This window comes from Leopardus geoffroyi, chromosome B2 (assembly GCF_018350155.1).
Source record: "Leopardus geoffroyi isolate Oge1 chromosome B2, O.geoffroyi_Oge1_pat1.0, whole genome shotgun sequence".
Taxonomy (NCBI): domain Eukaryota; kingdom Metazoa; phylum Chordata; class Mammalia; order Carnivora; family Felidae; genus Leopardus; species Leopardus geoffroyi.
The window spans coordinates 150,214,746-150,239,721 of NC_059332.1; the positions used below are offsets into that span (position 1 = coordinate 150,214,746).

The following is a 24,976-nucleotide window of genomic DNA, read 5'->3' on the forward strand; positions in this document are numbered from 1 at the left end:
AAAGAGCTAAGGCCCCCGGACGCCGTGTGCAAGAACCACACTTGAAACACAAAGGTGCAAGGAGACGGACACAGAGACGCTGTGTGGACAGGAATCCCAGGGAAGCTGAGCAGCTGCATGAATAGCCTCAAAGCAGATGTGCCTAATAATCGTTTCGAAGCAGAAGACGCAAAGCCTGACAGCCGAGAGAAGGAAAAATGAAGGCACAGTTAGAGCTTCCGTGACTGCTCGACAGAGAAACGGCGAGCCCTCGGAGGCCTGGGAAACACCGCACCCCGCCTCGCCCCGCTGACACGGGCATCATAGTCGTTCACGGATTAGGGGAGACCGCCTTCTGGGCCGTAAAACAGCTCTCGGTGAATGTTAAAGGGCTGAAATCATACAGCACGTGTTTTCTGACACAACAGAATAGATAGCTGGGGAATTGCCGCATATCTGCAAATTAAGCAACACACTTCTAAATAACCCCTGGACTGAAAAAACAAAAAAAAAAAAATGAGGGGCTCCCGGGTGGCTCAGTTGGTTAGGGGTCTGACTCTTGATTTCGGCTCAGGTCATGATCTCACGGTTTGTGAGATCGAGCCCAGGTTGGGCTCTGTGCTGACAGATTCTGTCTCTCTTCTCTCTCTTCCTCTCAAAATAAATGAAATAAACATTTAAAAGGATCGGAAAGTGCGTTAGTTTCCTGGGGTGGCTGTTACAAGAGTCTTGGAAGCCAGAGGTCCGTATCAGTTTCACTGGACTGGAAGCAGGGAGCCGTGGGGGTGGTGCTCCATTTGGGCTCCAGAGGAGCATTCTTCCTGCCTCTTGCGACTCCTGGGGGCCCAGGGGCACCGTGGGGCGAGCATCCCTCCCCGTGTGCCCTCCCATCACCCTCTGTCCTCATCTGTGTCCAAACCCCCTCCGCCCCTCTCACGAGGATGTGTGTGGCTCCCTTGGAAGGTCCAGGATAAACTCCCTTCCCGGGACCCACAACACAATTACGTCTTCGCCGCGTAAGGTGATATTCACAGGGAATTAGAAAGTGGACCTATTTTTGGAGCCACCATTCAACCCACTACACAAAGGAAAATAGAAAATATTTTGAATGATAATGAAAACGCAAAATATCGAACCCTTGGGATACAGCTAAAGTCGTAAGTAGAGGGAAATTTAAAGTTATGAATGTTTATATCCTAAAAGAAGAACGCTATAAAATCAGTGGCTGATCTCCCATATTTAGAAGCACGAAGGAAAAGACGAAGGGGAAGGGGAAGAAGGAGAAGGGGAAAAGAAACCTAAGTAGATACGTGGAAGGAAGTCATAAAATAAGGGAAGAAATTTAGGAAATGGAAAATGGAAAAGTGATAGAGAAAGTAGATAAAACCTAGAGCTGATTCTTTGACAAGATCAGTAAAATCGAAAAACTTCTAGACGGATCAGGGAAAACAGAAAAAACCCAGAAAAATTACCAGTATGAGGAATAAGAGAGGAGACACTGCTCCAGACGCTGCAGACATGAAATGATAAGAAATGTCATGAACAACTGTGCCAAGAGATCTGACAGCTTAGATTAGATCGACAAATTCTCTGGAAGACACAAATCATCACTGCCGACGCAAGAATTAATTTGTTTTGAAAAAGGAATGACCTTATATCTAACAGACATTGAACTGGAATTAAAAGCAGAAAGGACTCCAGATGGTTCCAGCGGCTAACCGTACACAAACTATCAGAAAACAGAGGAGGGATCCTTCCCCTCCCTACGGAGGCGGCAGTATGCTCACACTAGATCCAGACAACCCCGTGTAAGACAATAAGGTTACGAAGCGACCTCTCTCATGAACATAAATGCAAAGACTCTCATCAAAGCACTGGCAAACTGAACCCAGAAATATACAGAAAGGATAATATATCATGGTTCTAGTGAGTTGAATCGTACCCCTCAAAAACGTGTGCTGAGACTCTAACCCCAGGTACCTGTGCAGGTGCCCACATTTGGAAATAGGGGCTCTGTGGATGCAGTTAGTTAGACTACGACAAGGTCATCCTGGATTAGCGTGGGCCCTTGGTCCCATGTGACTGGTGTCCTTGTAAGAACGACAGAAGACAGGCAGAGAAGAGAACGTCTCAGGAAGACAGATGTACAGAGCAAACAACGTATGATGGACGCGGAAGTCGTAAACCAAGGAACGCCAAGGATGGGTGGGCACCACCAGAATCCGGGGAAGGTGAGGAAGGGTCCTCCCCTGGAGCCTCCTGCGAGAACACGGCCCTGGCCACACCTGATCGCAGACCTCTGGCCTGCGGAACGGTGAGAAGGCAAATTGGTGACAGCGGCCTCTGTCTGTGATCAGAGGGGTTTTATCCCAGGACGGCAGATCTGGTCTCTTGTGTGGGAAGCCAGTGGTGGAATTCATCCTATTAACAGAATAGACGAAAAAACATAATCATTTCAACCGATGTAGAAAAACATACTTAACATCCATAAATAAATAAGTAAGTAAATAAATAAACACACCCCCACAAACCAGAAATAAAAGGAACTTCTCTATTCTGATAAAAGGCACCTACAAAAAGCCTACAACAGATATCATACTTAAAACTAGGAGACTCACACTTTGTCCTAAGACCGTGAACAAGGCAAAAATATGTGTTTTCACTACTTTTACGCAACACTAGACTAGCCAGTGAAATTAGCCAAGAAAAGAAACAAAAGACATACGTACTGGTAAGGCAGAAGAAAATCTGTCTTTAGTTGCCAATGACGTGACTAGGTGTGCAGAAAATTCTAAGGAATTGCCGAAAAGATCCCGAAGTAATTTAACACGGCTGCGGAATATAAGGCAAATATAACAACAACAAAAAATCCAGGACGTTTCCCCCGACTACCAGTGCAAAAATTGGAAAAGGAAGTTTTAAAATACTTATAATAGTATAAAAATGTTTAAGGAGAAATTTAACAAAATAATTGAAAGGCCTAAAAAAATACACTGAGGGGCCACCTGGCTGGCTCTGTCGGAGGGGTGTGTGACTCCTGATCTCAAGGTTGATGAGTTCAAGCCCCACATTAGGGGTAGAGATTACTTAAAAATAAAATCTCTTAAAAAAACACACTGCACGTACAATACTTGCTGAGAGAAATTACAGAAGTCTCGACTAAATGGAGACCGTGTTCATGGATTGAATAGTAGGTATTGTTAAAATGTTAATTCTCCCCAAACTGATCGATAGAGCCAACGTGCCATATGTAGAGATGGGTGCACCCCTCCGGGGCACCCACCTGAAGATTTCAATCCTTGAGGGCTTACGGCAATGGGGAGCCCATAAACCCTCTCACAGCCCCACAGGTGACTCTGAGGGACATCTTGGGCTTTAAGAACAACTGTCTAGCGGAGCGCCTGGGGGGCGTCTGACTTTGGCTCGGCTCATGATCTCACGGCTCGTGAGTTCGAGCCCCGCGTCGGGCTCTGTGCTGACGGCTCAGACCCTGGAGCCTGCTTTGGAGTCTGTCCCCGTCTCTCTCTGCCCCTCCCCACCGGTGCTCTGTTCCTTTCTCTCTCAAACACAAATAAACATGAAAAATAGTTGTTTCTTTAAAAAAGGACAACCGTCTCGAATACCGGTGGCCTGGAGTCAGAAACGGGGAGCCCTGCGTCAGGAGCAAGGTCGCCTCCGCCTGAATTATTAAATGTAAACCATAAACGACAGTGCTGCTGGTCCCCCAAGTCGGAATTACCATAGGGTTTCCAAACAGAGGGCTTTTTCTACTTTGTCTTTCTCCAGCGTCTCTTGTCGCCATCTGCCCAGGCCTGCAGGTGCATAGGCCGGAGACAGCGCAGGAAACCAGGGCGGGAATGTGGCCGTCTGGGAACGATGCAGTGACAGGTGTGTCACTGCCGATCACCCCGGTAGGGCTTTAGCTGTGTGTTGTTAAGGTGACTGTAGTCGCAAACAGCGAGGGAACACTTACGGTCACGTAAACGTGCCACATTGCCGGGCACAGGAATCACAGGATGTACTGTCTCAGGGTGCTAGCAATAGATGGTTTTCGAAGTCATGGTCTTAGAAGCCCAACAGACCCTCTCCAGCCCAGCTCGCTGCCCTCAAAGAACAGGGGGTGACACCTTAAGAACGTGACGTCACTCACCACCGATCACTGGACGCCACTCCACCCGGGGACCCTAACTCCAAATTTTGCCTTTAAAAACCCTCCCTTGTAAGCCATCGGGGAGTTCGGGATTTTGAGCATCGGCTCCTTGTCCTTCTGACGGGCACCACACCAACAGACAGCCTCTCTTTCCTCACTGCAAAGCTCCGTGTCCGATTCATTTATTTACTTCTTTATTTCACTGGCTTGCTGCACATCAGGCAGGCGAACTCTCATTTGCTTGGGTCTAAAAACCAAAGAGGACTCTGCCTGCCCCGGTAGGTGATGCCCGGGAGGCTGATGTGACAAGTTGGTGGAAGAAAGACATGAAACGAACCAGACCCGTCAGTCCCTAGGAGGCGTCTGCACACGTGAAGCGCGCCCCAGCTTCCGTCTGCAAATTCTATTTGTGAGGACAAAGCAGCTCCGAGGATCCAGGGAGATAAGCAGGCAGGCGGCACACGGGACAGAGCGCCGCCCCGGGCACCAGCGTCCTTGCTGCTTTGACTCACACACACCCTCACACACACCGCGGACTGTTTCAAGAGGGTGGCATGCCTCGATTAAAAGGTGCTCCAATCCAGGGGCGCCTGGGGGGCTCAGTCGGTTGAGCGCCCGACTTCGGCTCAGGTCACGATCTCGCAGTTCGTGGGTTCGAGTCCCGCGTCGGGCTCTGTGCTGACGGCTCGGAGCCCGGAGCCTGCTTCCGATTCTGTGTCTCCCTCTCTGTCTGCCCCTCTCCTGCTCTGTCTCTCTTTGTCTCAGAACTAAATAAACATTTAAGTAAACAAATAATACAAACAAAGGCACTCCAATCCCGCGTTATCGTCCTTCTGGGGGATGAAATCTGCACTCTCTCCCCGGCTCGACAGCATGAGAAAAGGTTAACTCCTCATTACGTGGATACGAAGCACGCCCGGGTGTTCCTAACTGGACCGGCCTGGTGTCCCGACCCCTGGCCCTGGGGCCCCCTCTCCTGGTGGAGGCACAATGCGTCTCACGGGCCAAGCGAATTATGCATGCGTCGGTCGCAGACGCAGCCAGGCGGGGGACAAAGGAGCGCTGCCCGCCTGCGTCCTGCTTTTGTCGCGGCCAGCCATCTTTTGTGGTGTGGCCTGGGAACGCGGCGAAGGAGCCACCCCCGCTGCAGAAGCCCCCTCCACCTGGCTGCGGGCGCAGAGCGCAGCCGCGGCCCTATTCTCATCTCCTAGGCAACCGGAGGCTGAGAACAAGATGCCACGGGAGGTGATTCCATATCGGGAAGGAGAGATTTGAAAGCTAAAGCTGAGCGGGGAGGCTGCCGACAAAACCAAAACGTCGTGGGGGACGACTGTCAGATGGAGGACAGCCCCCCCCCCCACCGCTGCCCACCCCCTCGCTGCCTCCAGGAAGCCCGTGGCCTCTGACCGGCCACAGCTCTCTCTCTCTGCTCCTTTCCCCGCACGCTTGTTGAACAATGGACCCGATTTAAAACCCCTGAGTCATTGCAGTGGAGCCCGCTAGGGTTGATTAAATAATAAAATCATTAAAACTGACGAGGAGGCGGGATCCTTCAAAAACACAAAATCTGAGATACATGGCGAAATGGTCTTTTGGACACACCGCGAAATAGTAACTCACCACTGTAGACGCAGATTGGAAATAAATTCTGAGCTAGGAAAGCTCGGCGTTCCCGGGGCGCCTGGTGGGGGCTGTTAAATGGCCGACGTTCAAATACAAATCCTAGCCCCCACCCCGGGTCTGCCGGGGTCCCCTCCCACCTCCCCCAACTCCCCACTAAGAAACCCTCCTTCTCTGAGTCCTCACCCCGCACTCTGACTGCAGCCCCCTCCTGATCCTGTCTGTCTCCAGGCACAGCTCTGCCGGACAGACAAGACAGACATTTAAAAACCAGTCATGTTTTGGATGAGTGTGGCTTTGAGGCACAAGACGGATGAATTATTTCCTGCCGGTTGGCGCCTCTGCCTCGGGTGTGGGTGGGAGTGCTGCGCAGGGGAAGGGGAGGGAGACAGGGTGTTTCCAGGGAGGGACACGACAGCAGACCAGCCCCTTGAGGGCTGCTGACACCCAGCTGCCTCCACCGATGGAGTCAGAAAGCGAGGGTCGACTGAGCCCGCCTTACATCTGCATCATTTAGGAAAATACATGTATTATGCCTTGTAGGCACCGGGCTAATTTTTGCACAGGTAGATCGTTGCTATAATCTGAGAAATTGCTTCCCATGGGGGAAAGAGGGTTTGAGGTTCTTTCAACAACCTAAGAGGCTCACGTCAATGCGTCGAACAAAGAAATAACATCCTCTACATAAGGCAGCCCAAGCCTCTTGGATGTTTTCAAACCCTGCTCGTGAATGTCTTCCAAACCGGAAGCCCCAGGACTTGGCAGGATGCAGCCAGCCTCGCGTATAGCGGACATCCCATCCGTATCTGTATTACGACACACATCGCGACCCTCGTGTCGTACCCCCAGCCATGCGGAGGAAACCAGCCTCCCAAACACCCCCCTACCTCTACTCCCCGGCAGCACAGAGGTTGCTAAGGGAGTGAATGATCTAGTCTAGGCCAGCAAGCAGAGGGAGGTCATGAGTCTCACGTGCACACAAGGAGGCGGGCGTCCGTGGTCTGGCGGGGGCTGCAGGCGATGGGCATCCCAAGGACAGACGAGCATCGCAGTGGGCCAGCTCGTTCTTTTCGGCAGAGAAATCTGCCCTCACAGTTCCACCAGCAAAGGACAAGCCCGTGCCCGGGATCCGGGTCCCCTGCCGGAGGACTCCTTCCAGCTGTCTCTAATAACCTGTTACAGATCGATCGCTGAGCAGTGTCTCTTTATCCTTCCTGAAGCCTAAGCTCTTCATCTCGTGGGGTATTTGTTGAGAGCAAAGAGATCCTATGAGAGGTCGTGGGCTCTGTCCACGTCTTGTAGGGGGCACCTTACATTTTTAAGAAAAGGGCGGAAGGGTTTGCCCTGTTTTACTCACGCTCTGTTAGTATCTATCTCCTTTCGTGCACATGAAGTCATCTGCACCTAGAAAACCAGATTCTCTCCCGTCTCTGGTTGCTTTGTGCCCTGGCGTGTTCGCTTGGGAAGTCAGTCATGCCTGTCTTCCTTCCCCTCCCGCCATCCCGTCTGGCTGGAGCCAGCCTCTTCGGGCCCCCGTGGCGGAATCCCTTCCCCAGCACCCGCATTTCGTGGAGAATGGAGAAGGCCCATCTCTTCGCTGGGCTGGAGGAAGCACTTCATGCCAGCACCAACACAGAGCCTGGGACGTAAGTGCCAGGACATCGCTGTTGGAGGAAGCCAGCAAGCTACACATTTCCCTTCTGCACAACGGCAGGAGAGGCTTGGTCTGCTTTTCTTGCTTTTGGCACAGACTCACAAAAATCAGCTGCACCTCCGCTTGGCGTTTCGACGAACGGGGTACCTTCTTCCACTGGCGTCGAATAAGATGCTTTAGGTGGTCTGCAGGCTCCCCCTGGGCTTTCAGTTTTCAATGTTGTGCCATAATTTTCCCCAACTAACGACTGTGCCTGGTGACCCCTGACACGCAGTCTTGCCAATTTTCTTTCTGCCTCTGTTCCTCTTTTGGAAGATGACAGTTCAGAGCACCTTAGTTACTGACGGTTCTCTTTCTGTTACAGATCGATCTGTTGCAGACGATTCTCTTTCTCATGCAAATTTCACCATTTTGCACAAATACCAGTTGTACGTCACGGACAAATCCCGCTCTTTTCCTAATGCCTCAGCAATCTGGACGAACCCTAATCGGTAGCCGTGCTGTGTTGTCGGAAGTCCACGCGGCAGTGCAGGGGGGAGGCGGGCCCAGTGACCCGCAGAGGCTTGAGACACCCCTGTCTCAGAGAGAAACCCCCGGCAAGTCAACACCCAGTTTCTTTTGCCAGGTCTCCACAGATGGGCCGAGCGGCCCAGGATTCTGCCACCACCCCAGCACGGCCGGCCCGCATGTCCACCTGAGACCCCAAAAGGCACGGGGCTAGACCGCACCGTCTCCGGGTTTCACGAGGTGCAGGAGGCTTTGCCGGGAAGGAGGAAAGAAGTGGCAGGTGACAGGGCTGACCGACGTCTGGGGAAGCGGGAGAGCTGGCTGTCGTTGCACCTGGCGAGGTGTCTTTGGAGAAGCAGAGTCATGCCGAATGGAGGCTCCCACTGGTGGGGGCAGGAGGGCGGGTGCCTGGCCAACTGTTCCGGCGCCTGAACTTTACGGTCTCTTAGAAACTCCTAGGTTGTGCTGGGTGGCCCGCACCCCTAGCGTTTTATAAACGAAACCACCCCTGAGAGAAGCAAATGGTTCTGATTATGCGGATACCAAGCACAGGGCATCGGGAACAGATTATCTGATGAAAGCACTCGTTATCGATAAGAAGTGATTTGAGGTTTCTGCGAGAGCAAAGCGGAAGGTGACAGAGCTGAGTAAAGCGAATGTGTGTCTGTGCGTGCGTACACGTACACGTACGCACAGACACACATAGACGTGGAAGAAGTCCACGTACACACGCACATCCAGTATATACGCACAAACACGTGCGTCTGTTAACACATATTCACACAAGAAAAGAGCATTAACATAACATAAGGGCCTCAAAACTGCTAACTGAACAGCACAGATGGTATATGCAAAATCCCCTGTTCTCACTTTGTTATATCAGAGACGCAACCGTGGCTCCGTGGTCGCTAATACGGCACAATCTGCTTAGTCCATCCCCACCATTTCTTCGGGCTCTCGGGAAAACGCCCTTCTGGGTGAGTCTGTGCTCAAGAGCCCTGGCCCCGGTCTGGGCTGCTAGCGTAAGATGAACCATCAGTCTGGAGATGGACGGGGAAGAGATCTCGCTTACCAAGCTCTTGTACTCCAGAAACTCATGGATCCGTCAGAAATCAGCCCACCGAGGTCCTGGTCCCAGCACTACTGTTTCTGGGACAGTTTCAGTAAGCCTCGGTATCTCTTTCGTAATCACGGAAGTAAAGATACCACGAGCCCCACCTAAGCCATCTGATTATTGAGCGGTGTTTGGGAGACTCACGGAACACTGCCCAGACACCGGCACCCACAGGCCACCGCGAATGTGCCGTCGGGTGAGGGTCGCGGTAGCGTGAGCGTCTGGGAGAGAAGGAGCCTCTGCTTCTCGTTCTTTCCGTGGGACTCGCCCAGTGCGTGGGTCCGTGAACAACTGTTGTCTCGTTAGCTGAGACGGAGAAGCGGGGAGTTCGGGCAGATGCACACGGGAGCTCGGGGCTTGCCCCAAAGCCAGGTTGACACGGTGACAGCCACCCGAGCTGGCCTGAATCCCATATGCGTTCTGCTGCGGCTTCCTGTCCTCAGAGCCCCGGGACTGTCCTTCATAGAGGGTCCAGACAGGCAACCCAGCGTGTGTCGGGTTGGGTCAGACCTCAACTGTTGGTGGCTTCGGAAAGTCGCCACGGGGGAGTGGTCGCAAGGGTCAGCGCTGCACCCCAGATGCTCCTCTCGAGGACAGAGCTCCAAGAACGTGGCTCCAGGCGGGGCCCTGGCTGGTGCCTCACACGAGTATTTGTGCGGGGCACGGGATCTTCAGGTTGAGTGCCACACGCTCGTACGTTTTTAGAACACAACACACGTTTCCTCTGAAAGCCAGGTTTGCTCCCCAGGCAGGAGCCCCTCATTGTGACCCTGCCCCAGGACAGCGTTCCCAGCCTCCATCAGCGTGGACGCTCACAGAACCGGTCACGGGTGGCTAAGGCAGTGGCTCTCCAGCAGAACCCTTACCACTCATCCAGACGAATATTCTTGTGCAAATCCGCTTAGGTGCAGTCCTGTCTGACTGCAGGATCCGGCCAGGACCCACCCTCCAGGAGACTCACTCTTCCGCTTTGTGGATTAGAACAAAGGACGGTAGCAGAAGTCTCGGACCCTGAAATCGAGGGGGCTTGATGGGTTTAAAAGCACAGTATGACATTGCAAATGGAATGGGCTGGATTTGTGCAATGATTTCTGGTTTGCAAAGCACTTTTACACAACACCACGGTCTGAATCTTTGTGCCCCCACCCCCCCCCCCCCCATTTATATGTTGAAAGGTTAATCCCCTCGATGAGTATTTGAAAGCGGGTCTTTGGGAGGTGATGAGGTCATGAGGGTGTGGCCCTCATGGATGGGACTAGTGTCCTTATCAAAGAGGCACCAGAGAGCCCCCTTCCCCTCTGTTGTGCAAGCACACAGCGAGAAGATGGCCATCTGGAGTGCCCTCGCCCGACCGTGCTGGCGCCCTGACCTGGGACTTCCCAGCCACCAGAACATGCAGAATAAGTCTGTGTTGCTACAAGTTGTCCTGTCTGTGTTATCCCGTTGTAGCCCAGAGGGACCGACACGTGTTGTTCTGTACGGCCAGTGTGTGTAGCACCCGAGTTTCCGGCCGCCTGTAGGACACACTTTACTTCGGTATCACCCGAATGGAAACCGATTGATTGAATTGTCTCCCCAAGTACAGCTGGGACATGGTGATGCTGTGGGCCAGCCAGCGTTCTTTGCACACAACAGAAAGACCCCTGCTACCCCAGGCACCGAGGGCATTTCAGGGTGACCGCACGGGCTCGTAGGAAAGCGGACTGCCTTGTCAGAAAGGACAGGAACTGGACCACCCCCAGCACCGCGTGTCAGAGTTCACAGGCAACTCCTTAAGGGCACTGACACTGGGCCACGGAAACATCAACAGTTTTCTTAGTCTAATTTCCAGGGACAACAGGGGACGTCCCCTCGAGGCTTCGGAGGCAGCGGGCCTGCCGCCACCTTGATCTCAGAGCCTGGTCTCCAGAGCCACGAGGGGCACGTTCCCTCTGCTGTTCCCACCCTTCGGATGGGGCCCCCGGCCCAGGAGGCGGACAGCGGAGCCCACGTTCTGCCCTCCGCTGCCCTCGCCTTTCTCGCTAACCCACGTGTGCTTGCAGAGACACGTGTGCCTTCCTACACACGCGCGCACACACAGTTTGGTGACACCTAGGGGTCCGTGCGGGCAACCCTCGAAGGTCCTCGTGGATCCTGGGAAGGCCAGCCGCCCCACGGAGCAGGCGGCCCCGAGCCGCCCTTTTCCTCCAGGTGTTCCGGATCCAACACAAGCCCGCTGTGGTCACGGACGACGGCGAACACGCAGGGCCCCCGGGTTTGAAGCCGGCTCCCTGAGTTGAGGCAGAGGCGGAAGTCCCGTTGTGGACTCCCAGCGGCTCTGCTGGCCGTCCCTCGCGGTGCTCTCACCTCACTCGGGAACGTGGTTTCCAGGGAACCGCGGTGGCCACCGAAATTCGTATTTTAACACGTGCTACTCATCAAATGTGGGAGAGCTGGCTCCTCGTGGCAAAACGAAGCTAGTCCAGACAAGAGGGGATTGAGACGAGCAGACAGGACAGCACAGGGACGAGGCTCATTCCCCCAGGCTGCCGCCTCTCACCGAAAACCAGAATTGCCGGGAAGTGTCCCCAGAGATCGGACAGCGTGGCCCCCCTGAATCGCACCTCCCGGCCAAAGCCACAGAAGGAGGTTGGAAGTTCAGAGTTCACAAGGGAGCGCGGGGAGGGGGCAGCTCATCGAGCACGAAGGAATGAAGGGGGGACTGGTCCCCCCCTCCCGAGGAGAACGTTCTGCCTACATGTGGCGTTCCAAAGCTGAAGGACCAAGTTCAAGTTCTCCCTCACTGGGAAAATAATTGCTCTTGACAGTCCTAGGGAGCCTCCGCAGAGAGCTGAGCTCCGTGTTTTGGAGCCCAGAAAGGAGGGGGCACGCAGTCCGGGGAGGAGAGCGGGGTCCGGGGCCGCTGTGGTCAAGGGAACAGCTCCAGTGCGGCCGTATCATTGTCTGGAGAAAGGTCGTTGGGGCCGATACAGTAGCCGCAACACCACAAGGGGTGTGCGAGCCACTGGGACTGGAGACGTTTCGTGCCTGCGTGTTAGTTCAGAGTCCGCGCTGTCATAAACGGAGCTGGAACTAAATGGAAGCTTTCCATCAGATAAGTTTTCCACAAGCGGACACAGCGGATGCACGTTGCTTAGCCCTTGCTTCTTCCACATCGAGAGCGTTGCTGTGTCCTCAGCTTTGCGGTTTAGGAGGCAGCCGCCGGGCCACCGCCTGAGATGCTGCCCACGGCGACCCGAACGTGGAGGCGCTGTGACTCCTCTTTGACAGATGAGACCCCTGCACGGGCCGCTAAGCGGTGAGCGAGGACTGTCCCCCCACCAGTCCTTCATCTTCCCTCGAACCTGACGTCCGTATCCCCCCACGATGACCGAAGGACAAAGCAGCGTGGCACAGTGACCCCCGCCTCCAGCTGCCCCCGCCCGTAGCCTGCAGTCACCTCGTCTGGGTCAGAACCAGTCCCGACGTGTCTCCTTTCAGGGCGTCCTGGGCACTGGGCATCGGGTCCCTCCAATATCGGGCTGGCGATGTCTCAGCTGGCCGTTCAATACTTGCATCCATAGGGTTATTTCTTCGTTTTCAAATGGAACTCAAGCTCATATCATTGAATTAGCTTTTCTTGATTCTTGACGTTTCTTGTCGCTGGTTCATGCCCGACTCTCCTGCCCCCTTGTACTCACTTCATGTACACACGCCCTTATTTTTAGTAATGCCATGAAAACCCAATAGTTACACCAGCCCGACGACCCCACCCCTTCCACACTGATGACCACATCTGCGTGCCTCCCTCTCCTCCACCCCTCCCCCCGCAGGTGTTCACGGTTCTCCTGAAGTTTTTGCTTACACACACACACACACACACACACACACACACACACGTGCCTAAGGAGGAGCATTTCATTCAGATTTTGTTGTTTTTTCTACCTTGTGTATTAGAAGATATTCATTCAGCGGGCAGTTCGGATGTTTACTCTCTGCACTGCAGGTGGACCTGGAACTCTCTAGAAATGCAAATTCTTGAATCCTCCCTCTGGCCCTATGGAATCAGAACCCATGGTCTGCGTTTCTCTGATGACTCAGGAGGCCCAGAACCTCTTAATTTTCTTACTGGGTGTTTGTGTTCTCTCTCTTCTGAGATGCTTGGTAGACTTTTGCCCCTTGCTACCGTGTCGTTTATCACTTTCTTAATGATTTAATTATTTATATATTCTTGACACTGATTCTTTCAGGTTAAATGCACTGAGAATATTTTTTTTTCCCACTTATAGTCTGTTTTCTCTATGTTGTCTTACGATGAACAGAATTTCTAATTTTAATGGAAACAAGTGTATTATTTTTGTGGTTAACACTTTTGATTCTCATTTAAGAATGCCTTCCTCAGGGGCACCTGGGTGGCTCAGTCGGTTAAGCATCCAACTTCGGCTCAGGTCACGATCTCATGGTCTGTGAGTTCGAACCCCGCGTCGGGCTCTGTGCTGACAGCTCGGAGCCTGGAGCCCGCTTCAGATTCTGTGTCTCCCTCTCTCTCTGGCCCTCCCCCGTTCATGCTCTGTCTCTCTCTGTCTCAAAAATAAATAAACGTTAAAAAAAAAAAAGAATACCTTCCTCACCACAAAGACAGAAAGAAATGTACTACGTTTTCTACTAGAGATTTTGCAGTATTTTCTTTTGACACACAGGTCCTAATCTAATTTACAATAGCTCATAACAAATGTTGACGTCTCGTACTCAAGTTCCCTCACTCTGTGTTGACCATTCCTTTTGTTTTGTTTTGTTTTGTTTTGTTTTGTTTTGTTTTAGAATCAACTTGTAAAACTCCATGGAAGATCCTTTTGGGAGTCTGCTTGGGCTTGCGTTACACTGACAGATCAGTTTCGGGTGAATCACCACTTTCTGCACGATGTGCCCACACTGCCTACAGGAACTCGGGATTCTTGTTCAAGTTGTCAACCTCATTTTCAAAGCTTTGCACACATTGCTTGTAACACTTCTCCCCAAGTCTCCTCCGCCCCACGACCTGGAACCCAGCTGTCCCCTCCGTCCGGAGGCTCATTCTGAGCGTTGGGGCTCGAGAGATTTCTCTGTTCTAACGCAGAGCAGCCCCAGAGACAGCAAGTTCTATGCCACATTCACTATCATAATATTATGTCAATAATTTCCTGATTCACTGTGAGATATTTTTAGGAAGACCACTTATTTCCTTTTACTTTAAAACATTTCCCCCAAGTACTATCATTCTTCAAATGTTGTATTATTTCCTGAAACCAAATCAAAGAGGAGCAAAGTGACTTCCCACTGTCCTTCCTGAAGCTCCTCCCCTCCCCCCAGCAAGCCTGCTCACCTGTTAGCCCAACTCAGTCTGTGGCATTTCTCCGTATCCTCCCCCCCCACCCCCCTGCATAGCTTCTGAATAGTTTTTTTTTTAAGTTTATTTATTTATTTTGAGAGAGAGAGAGAGAGCACGAGCAGGGGAGGGGCAGAGAGAGAGGGAGAGAATCCCAAGCAGGCTCCTCACTGTCCAGTGCAGAGTCCGACTCCCGGCTCAAACTCCTGAGCCGTGAATCATGACCTGAGCCGAAATCAAGAGTCGGGCATGTAACTGAGCGAGACAGCCAGGTGCCCTGATTCTAAATATTTTTGAAGTGAAGATCTGATCTGTAAACAACAGTCTCTCTTTAAAATTGTTCTCTCCACATGATATGTAAAGCACCAGATCAGAGAATCTGAAGCACACGATTTAATGGGTCCATTTAGCTGTAGTAAAGACACGTTAAGGGTGGCCCGTAATTTTTGTTTCTGTTCGTGTCAGTCAAAATTAGGAAATATGCTGTTCCTGTATCATTGGTTTTGTTTCCAAAACAAACACACGTACTTTTTGATCATCATATAAGTGACCTCGCCAGGATGATCTGAAATTATAAATCTTAAAAGAAACAGCCAAATTTTAAGGCATCACAGGTTATGTATTGAAATAAAACTTAGCAAGAGTCTGTGTTTTGGGGATCATTTAGCGAGACGTGATTGAAGCACCCATGAATCTTTAGTTCAGAAATTAATTATTTTGGGGGAAAGGGACTTGTGGATTAAAGACAATTACTGAGATTCTTTTTTTTTAAATGTCTATCTATTTATTTTTGAGAGACAGAGAGTGTGCACATGAGTGGGGGAGGGGCAGAGAGAGAGGGAGACACAGAATCTGAGGCAGGCTCCCGGCTCTGAGCTGTCAGCACAGAGCCCGATGCGCACAGAGCCCGACGCGGGGCTCGAACCCACGACCTGAGCCGAAGTTGGACGCTCAAACCATTGAGCCACCCAGGTGCCCCTGGATAATTACTGTGATTCTTAAGACTTGGATTTTCACGGTAATTCACATTATAAAATGAAAAAAAACCTCAGACTTGAATCTTTAGTAAATTTCACTTCCACCAGAATAAAGGTTCCGGAAAATGCATCCCAAATGCTACTCAATCACTGTCAAGCCATAAGAGTTCACTAAATATTCTAATACAAAACTAAAAATAATTCCATCTCGGAGAAACATGTGATTTGAAAACGGTCTCACAATCTCAAAAATGTTAACTCAGTGTAGTAAACACTCACTGAGGGCGTCAGGCCCGGCTGGAGGCTGTGAGGGTGCACAGATGAAGACAGCCCAGCCTCTGCCCTCAACCTACGCAGCCTAGTGCCTCTGGGGGCTTCTCCTGACATCAGCCATCACCGCACAATAGTTTCAAATATCCCTGCTCTTTCTTTCGGATGGTTGGATTCTGCGTCGGCTGAAGTATTGATTGGCGATGAGTCTTGATTTGTGGAACGCGTGGCTCGTGTGCTGTGCCTCCGTCATTTATCTGAAAGATAAGGGGAGTCAGCCTGCCCTTTGGAGAGTTGATAGGGGAAAAATGCAAGGCACTTTCCAACGTCTTAAAAAACCCATACGCATCCCACGCTTCTGTCGGGATGGACCATCAATTCTTTCTTAGCTGCCGTCATGAATCAGTCAGAAAACGAATCCCTCCCTCTCCCCGAGGTGACGGATACGGGAGAACCGAGAAATCCAGATGAAATACAAGGAGTTACGCAGGAAAGATACTGCTAAGTGGGGGAATAAAAAAGACGGATTGGAGAAACGTCTATCCAAATGCTGCTTTTGTCTACTGTTGGGTAGTAAGAATCTTATATCCTGTTCCAGAAGCCACAGAAGAGGAGCATAAGTTGGGTGAGGCGGTGAGGCTGGCCCAGCTGTGGGCGTGAGTCCCCGCCGTGTGAAGCTGCGACCGCTCTGCGATGGTCTCCGTGTTTTACCCAAAGGGAGCAACCCCTTGGGTGGTATTTGTGGAGACCCACATCACAGATCTTCCGGATTTAGAACTCTCTGTGCTCATACCAATCCTTGAGCACGCAGCCTGAGTGTTTGCTTTGGACACGATACTCACGGGTCTTCGTTTGTCATCAGTTGCACCACGGGAGCGTTTCCTGATGCCAACGGGAAGAAAGGTCCAGCAGCGGTCTGCCTCCATTTCAAGACAGTGAAAGGAGTGGACACCAGAGGTCATGGTCCAGACGACTTAGGGTGACCATGAAATACAGATCTGAAGAAAGAGGGTTTGACCTTTGAAAGAATCCTTTACAGGTGCCTAGTGGGAGGCATCTCTTTGCATTGGAAATATTACTTAACCTGCAAAAAAAAAAAAAAAAAAGAGACAGAAAAGTTGGGGGGGGGTATGTACGTGAGGAACAAGGCCGTCCCGTGAGGAAGGGGACCTTCCGTGTGGGAAACAGCTTCTAGTTTGTGTTGATTTCCTGGAATTCTGGGTGGATTCTTCAGAATGACAAAAATGACAGCAATGACCACTAAAACATGAAATAAAGATCTCTGCTAACAGTGGAAATGTGTCAGTAAGGACTTTGCTTCTATAAAAGGAAGTCAAGAAATACAAGGAAGTGTTATAACCAGGGGACACGTGTTCCTGAAAAATACTATTTTGGGTAGAGAAAGAGTCCGTTGAAATCCATCCTATGAAAAAAGGCGAATGAATCAGTTTTAAGAAGTGTCTTAGGAATGGTGATTATTGCTTCATAGTTGGCTTTACTCCACATCAGTCCCAAGAGAGGCTGTTTTCAATGATGTGGCCTCTGCCACTGATGGTCTGTCTGTCTGTCAGGCTTTCTGCCTGTCGGTCAGTCACGGTTCACACGTGACCTGCTGTTTCAGAACAACCAGGTTGAAGCCTGACAACTGATCTCATTATAGTGACACAAAGGTCCGTGAGAAACAGCTGATGGGCGGTGGTGGCTTAACTCCCGTGTTGGACAAAAGGCCACAAAAGCTCCAGGGCTTTTGGGTTTTGGTGTTTGGTTTTCATCTTAGCCACAATTCCTTCTTTAAAGAGTAGACCACGTGGGCCATCATGCTTTAGATTGCTATTTCTTTAAGGTTTCGTTGCTGCATTTGGCGAAGCGATCACTTGTTTTGATAAGACAGACCTACCTCCGAAGGAAATGAAATACATTTCCTGAGCTCCGAGAACCAGAATCTGCCCTCGCTTAGCCACCTTTGATTACAGCACCGACAGCAGACAGAACAGACAGGGATGTAGCTGACACGATGACCTTCAAGCAATCAAACAGTACAAATCCCTGTCCTTGAGGGAAGCAGTAATAACGAGGAGCCTGAGTGCTTGTCCATCAAAATCCTCATTTTTATTCAGTTCTCACTGTGAGTTCAGAAATAAAAACACGACAGGGAAGACGGTCTGTGGCATTCGGGGGCTGAGAAAGACAGAACGCATTTCTAAATGCACATGGATGGACGACGTAAGAGGGACACTAAATGTGTGTACGTAGCATCTTTCCCAAGCTTGTTTAAGAGTTTCCTTAAATGGGTTAAACAAACAGTGGTGTGCAGAAGGAGAGAGCTCACATCAAAAGCAGTTCTGGCCCCAGAGGGGAAGTAAAACAGAAACAGAGCTGAACCCTGGTCTCCAGGGTGGAAGGTTAGGCCATAATTGCCTCCTCCCGGGACTTGTGAGCGGTGCCGGGGGTGATGGCAGACAGTGGCCACAGCGCGCAGATAGATACCAGCAGGGAGCTCAGGAATGCAGGCTTCGGGAGGAATTGCTATAATAAATACCTTTGATTATGAAACGCAATTTCCCCAGGAGCTCAGAGAGCTGCCGCACATTTTGTTTCTGTTCGTCCTCATGATGGATTGGGGGGTTTATTAGAGGCAGGTGTTTTCAGCCTGCACTTCTTCCTTTATTGAAAAATCAAAGCCCACGGAAGTTAAATACAACGCTGAACAATACAGTGAATCACCTCCAATAAAAATCGCGCCCCCCCCCCCCAGTTTTGTCCGTTTTATTTTTTTCTTAGAGCTAGTCTGTGCCTGAATTTTTTCACTTGTGGGATTAATGTGAAACCGGAGGTAGGGTTGCCAGATTTAGTAAACAAAAAGCACAGGTCGCTCAGTTACATGTGAATTTCAGATAAACAACAAATGCGTGTTTGGCCAAAACGTGTCCTTTGCCGCTTCTGCCAAGAACTGAAATTAACGAAATACTCATTGTCTGTCTGAAATTCACATGTAGCTGGGGGTCCAGTATTTCACCTGGCAACTGTGACCACGGGGCTCAGATGCAGCCAACACAAAGGCTGGATGTTGTCTGGTCACGTTGCCGAGAGCCGGCTTTTTCAAGCGTCCTTCTTTCTCTTCATTAACTCCTGTACCAAACCTCTGCCTCCAAAGCCCCTGGCACCGCCCTTGAACCCTACCGGCTTGTTGCTCCTAAGTCACTTAGATGGAGGGCCTGTCTCCGCGCCCTCCATCTTGTGGGCCCGAGGTAGGTGTCTGCGTATCACAGAGCGGCTGCCACTTCCTGGCACTGCCCCCAGGCTGCGTCTGTCCTCCTGTTCCAGGAGCCCGTGTCCACGACCGGTTGATGAAGCACAGATCAGCTCACCCTGAGCTGGTCCAACCCCAATTCTCCCACCCGACGCGCTGAGCTTCTTGGCACAAGACAGCATTTCTCTTCTGGTCAGGAAGCTGTTATTAGTTATTTTTAAACTTTTAAACTAAGATATTATTGCTTTTGGAATTTTCAGCAAAAAAAAAAAAAAACCCAACAATACCGTGTTTGCCTCTTAGTGCACAGTAAACATTGGTGGAATGAAAGAATGGGTCAAAGTAGGAAAGAACACGGTTCTCTCGATCAGAAAATGACACCTCCACAATTATCCAACAAACCCTCCTATTATTTCATTTTATTTTATCGTTTAGAGAGAGTGGAGGGGAGGGGCAGAGGAAGAGGGGGAGAGAGACGATTAAGCAGGTTCCGTGCCCAGCATGGAGCCGGATGTGGGGCTCAATCCCACGAACCACGAGATCACGACCGGAGCCACAGTCAAGAGTCGGACGCTTAACAGGCTGAGCTACCTAGATGCCCCCAAGAAACCCTTTTAAAAATACAGACTGCCCTCTGGATATTAAAATGTGGTTCCAGCAGAATGAAAAATGGACAATTTCTTAGGGTATCTTTTCTTTCTGGCCCGATTACCACCTTTCTCAGCTTGCCACTGTGGTGCTGGGAAGGCAGGCCAGCATTCTGTAATAGCTTAAACTTGTGTTACCATCAGTTGAGCCGAGAGTGGTATGTCCTCCATAATAGACGCCTAATGTTTACGGAGCACATGCACCCATGCGTTGGGAGGAAGGTGGCCATCGTGGTCTCCACGAAGTAGACAGCAGCTCAGCTCGCCAGCCTCACCCGCCACCAGAAACCCCAGTGTCCCCAGAAAAGTCAAGTACACTAAGAAGGGCTTCAGTCTTGCCACAGAATGTCAGCTCTAAAACTAGGTGTATCCAACAGGCGCCTGGTGGCTCAGTGGGTTATGGGTCTGACTCTTGGTTTCCGCTCAGGTCATGATCTCGCGGTTTGTGAGTTCGAGCCCCACATCGGGCTCTGTGCTGACAGTGAGGAGCCAGCTTGGGATTCTCTCTCTCCCTCTTTCTCTGATCTTCCCCTGCTCTCTGTCTCTCTGAAAATAAATAAACACTAAACAACAACAACTAAGTGTATCTACTTCCTACCGTGGCTGTTACAAAGTACCTGGAAGTATATTGGTTCCGGAAGCCAAAAGTCTGAAGCCAAGGGGTGGACAGAACCTCTGAGGTCTGGGCAAGTCCTTGCCTCTTCTGCTGTGGAGGAGACCCTGTCCTTGGTGCTCCTGGGACCTCGGCTTGGAGCCACAATACTGCTATCTGCTGTGTTATCACACGGCCCTCTTCCTGTGGGTCCCCTCGGGACACAGGCATGTTGATGAGGAGCCCCTCTAATGGCCTCAGGGTCACCTGATGATATCTGGGAAGACCTCTTTTCCAGGGGCCTTATCACAGGTATGAGGGGTTGGGACTTCAACATACCTCTTTGGGGAAGACACAAATCACCCCATAATGCTAAATGTCATAAGACTCTGTCACCTGCACTGGCCGTTCTACAAAGCCCAAAGATTTCCAGCTACACATCGTCATCCAATTCAGTTACCTGTAGATTACAGAGGACGAGGACCTCATCGTCCATCAGACGTCCATCAGAATATACACCGAGTCCCCGGGCTGTAAGTTGGTGTCAGTCATGAGCGTCAGCCATGACACCACCCGCGATGCACGGGCGGTGCCCACTAAACGTTTCCTGAAAAAAAAAGTGAACGAATGAGCCACCAAACTGACAACCGAGTGACAAGCAAGTGTGGAATAATTACGGGCAGACGTGGGCTTTTGCAGCGGTGGGCACAGTTCTGAGATCCCATCAAAAAAAGCTCACCACTGCCTTTTGTGCCCCAAGAAAGGAGAAAAAGAGCTGATGGCCCATGATCTCACGGTGAAATCTTACCACTGAGGGTTGTCAACGCAGCGGCGTTTTCATTCGGTCGTGGGTATTTACCATACCTTCCGCGCACGAGAATGGAAAGAAACACGGGAGCCCTGTGATGGGGGCGCTGTGTGCAAACCCTCTTCAGGTTCAGCGTCTGACGTTCCCGGTGGCATTTCCGCCTGCCTCGTCCACGAGCAGACTTTTCCACACGGGGCGGTGCCTTGGGCCTTCAGGAGCACCATCGAGTGGCTTTTCTTAAAAGTGGGCCGCACCACTATCCCGGGGAACTTTCGCAAACTCCAAACACCCGTTCTGTGCATCTCGATGCTGGGCCTTTGTAATCTAAACAGAAGGAGCCAGAGAGGTTCCAGAAAACAAGCAAAGTAATTTCACTCGCAGATGACCCAAGTCACCGGGTGGATGAAACTCCAGGGACTGAGGGTGTCCAGTCACAGAGCCAGGAATGCGCATCAGCTGCGGCCCACCGAGCGCGTTCGTAGTTGCACACGGTCTCACGTGTGCAGCAAAACCGTGCCACGGTTTCAGGTCACACACGACCGAAACCGGTTAGAAGGCACGTCGCGGAGCGGAGATGTTCCAGCGTGAAGAGAAAAGGCACCGAGTCGGCTGATGAGTACCCTGGGATGGCCAGCGGGGACTGTGTGTCAGCTCCCTGCCAGCCCTGTCCTGCACAAGCGTCACAAAGCCACAAGCCCGGGCAAGAGCCGCGAGGGTCATCCCGTCCTCCAGATTCGGCCACCAGCGGGCCCTTCGTGGAAGACAGCCCTGTCTGAATCAATCTTTCTTTCTTTTCTTTCTCTCTCTCTCTCTCTCGCTCCCTCCCTCCCTCTTTCCCTTTTTCTTTCTTTCTTTCTTTCTTTCTTTCTTTCTTTCTTTCTTTCTTTCTCTCCTTCCCTCCCTCCCTCTTTCTCTTTCTTTCTTTCTTTCTTTCTTTCTTTCTTTCTTTCTTTTTCTTTTCTTTCTCTCTCTCTCTCTCCCTCCCTCCCTCTCTCTTTCTCTTTCTTTCTTTCTTTCTTTCTTTCTTTCTTTCTTTCTTTCTTTCTTATGTTTGTTTATTTTGGGGGGAGAGAGAGAGAGGGACACAGAATCCGAAGCAGGCTCCAGGCTCTGAGCTGTCAGCACAGAGCCTGACGTGAGGCTCGAGCTCACGAACCGTGAGATCGTGACCTGAGCTGAAGTCGGATGCTCCACCGACGGAGACCCCCCAGGGGCCCTGTTTCTTGCCCTTTCTGGCTGCAGGTCTCACACGTGGAAGAGGCACGACTCTCAGCTTTATTCCACATCCAACATTCCACTCTTAGCTTCAGAGGAAGACCCTGTGGCTGCCGGGCCCTTGCTGAATGCCTCACTTGACGCTGTTTGTTGAAACTGCGCACCGAGCCCTTTCTATGCGGAGGACTTGGTATAAACCAGCAATGGCATCCAAGCCTCCCGGGTGTGAGCTGCTCTGAAATCTGAGATGCTTTTATGATATTTCAGCGAACCTTAGAGTTGCTCTAATTCAACCTTCTATACAAACCTAGAACTTTCTTCCCACTAGCTCAGCCTTTCCATACACACGCCTTTCAGGACATGCCCATGTCTTAGCGAGGCGGGCAGCTCGATAAACAACTCAAATGGCTAGAAAGTTCTTTGTCCAGTTGTTGAAAACCATTGGAATAGAATAGAAAGCCCAGAAATAGATCCGGTAAGAGAAGAAAGTACAAGGCACATGCGGACAAATGGCCAATGTCCTTAACATACAAAGAATGCTTACGAATCAATAAATCAACAAATAATCTAGTGGGAAAGCGGGCAGAGAACATGAAAAGATAATTTACCAAAAAGGAGATATCACTGGTTCTCAACCACTCAAGGTCACGCAAAATGAAGCTACAAGGAGGGGGTGTTTTTAACTCTCCGGTGGGCAGAGATCCAGAAGCTTACTAAGACCTGCGGGCCAGGCTTTGAGGACACAGGCATCCTTCTCCATCGTTGGTAGGAAAGCACGTTGACAGAACTCACCTGAGGGCTACTTGACAATCTCTACCAAAATGCAAGAGCACATATCTCTTGCCTCCCGATTCCACTTCTAGAATGGTAATCACAGCAGCCGTGCTCCAACATTTTGGTGTCGGGACCACTTTACACATGAAACATTCCTGACGATCCCCAAAGCTGCTGATACTTACCGCACTAGAAATTGAAACTGAAATTTAAAAGATTCTATTATATTATAAAATAACAACATGGTCCATCATACTTTCCACATCCGGACCCAGGAGTAACCGCGAGCCTCCGGCGGAGACGGCAAATATCGATTGTGCCGTTGGAACTATTTCGACTCACGTTGCCACTGTTGATCAATTCTGCTACCCTTCGCCGTGATTTTTCCAAGTTTCCAGCAGACGTACCTTCGTTATGTGTATATATCTTTATGTAATATCAGCAAATACATCTTTGAATAAAATGTTTACACACTTGGGTTTCGTCAAGGGCCTGTTGGAACCCTTAGGGAAAAAAAGAGAAATGTAACACGCGCTTGATATTTTATGCATGCCTATTTGCTGCCAATAATCAATGAAAAACCAGGACATGTTGTTGAGAACACACTGTACACGTTATAATGCATTATACGCATTACCTGCTGTCTTCTGTGGCCCTCACAATAATCCCGTGAAACAGGATTGAAACTCATCACGTTTTAAGCCAAATACAAGCCAGGGCCCCGCGTGGCTCAGGCTGGCTCAGTGCCCCACACAGATCCGTAGCCAGCAGTTGTCAGAGGACGGCCAGCTTCCCCGGAGTCTCTCTAGAAGGACTGGAGGGAATTGGTGCCACCAGCTGCGTTTCCTGAAGGGCCCCCGGTATTCACCCCCCCAGGGCTGCCATAGCACAGTGGTTAGAACAACACAACTGTGTTGTCTGTGGTGTCCAAAATCGGGACGCTGGCAGGGCCGTCCCCCCCACCCCGGTTCCCCCCCCAGGTCCTCCTCCCAGCGGTCCCTCCCTGCTCCCTGCCTTGGTCTCCCCTTCTCCCTATGGGATGCTGGTCACGCGGGATTGAAGGCCGACCTTCTCCAGGACGGGCTCACCTTAACTTCTACAATTCCATCCACAGTGACTCAGTTTCCAAGGAAGCTCGTGTTCTGAGGTTCCGGGAAGGACATAAGTCTGGGGGACCTCCCAGGACAGCCTCCGTCTTACTTTTACGTTGTCCCTTGAGTCACCGCTTTTCTGACATCTCGCGCATTCTGGCCACGGCCTCTCTCCTCTGACGCGACCAGTGCGCTGGCGCCCCCTTCTCCTGGTTCGTCCCCTGGCTTTCCGTCCCTGACCTGGCTGGCACCTGCCTTCCTTCTTCCGCTTTTGCGGGTTACCGGTCACCGGACTGGTGGAGACTGGCCGTGGGGGAGCCTCTCTTAGAAGCTGGGAGGCGGGGAGGCTGGGGCTGCGCTGAGGGAAGCTGGTGGTGGCAGTGCCCGCTGCCTGGTTACAGCCGGTCACCCTGACTCCTCGGCTGGTGCTCCTTTCGTGCCCATGACTCCTAACGAGGCTGTCCTCCTTCCCCTCTTCTATTCCCGGGGTCCATCAACCCCTGTTTTCTGTCCCACTGGGAAGGGAAGCTGCGAATGAGTGTGGGCAGCGGTATCCCCTGGGGTCGGAGCACAGGACCTGCCCTCCTGCAGCCTTCGTGCCCCAACAAAGCTGCCTGAGCTCCGGCTGTCTCCTCACACACCACACAGCTGCACACGCTTCTCTTTACACCCGAGGCTCCGGCTCAATAGGTCCTGTCCCAGCATAGCTGGGACTTTCTGCACGTCCTACTTCAACGCCCACAGTAATTAATACTGAGTTTTAAAATCAGTGCTCAGGGGTGCTCAGGTGGCTCAGCTGGTTAAATGTCTGACTCTTGATTTCAGCTCAGGTCACGATCTCAGGGTTCACGGGTTTGAGTCCCACGTCGGGCTCTGCACTGTCAGTGCAGAGCCTGCTTGGGATTCTCTCTCCCTGTCTCTGCCCCTCCCTCATTCATGCTCTCTCTCTCTCTTCCTGTCTTTCTCTGTCTCTCTCTTTCTCTC

General features: G+C 51.2%; 1 long non-coding RNA gene across 3 annotated transcripts in view; it reads right to left on the reverse strand.

The window, feature by feature from the left end:
* Positions 1-23,085, reverse strand: part of LOC123609301 — a 43,536-nt gene extending 20,451 nt beyond the window's left edge. For 2 of the 3 annotated variants that reach the window (XR_006717731.1, XR_006717732.1), the window contains exons 1-3: positions 22,920-23,085; positions 20,565-20,711; positions 1,960-2,400 (exon numbers count right to left, since the gene is read on the reverse strand). This is a non-coding gene — a long non-coding RNA (uncharacterized LOC123609301). Of the gene's footprint in view, positions 1-1,630; positions 2,401-20,564; positions 20,712-22,919 lie in introns of those variants that run through there. The other variant, XR_006717730.1, reaches the window with a different exon arrangement.
* Positions 23,086-24,976: the final 1,891 nt, after the last annotated feature.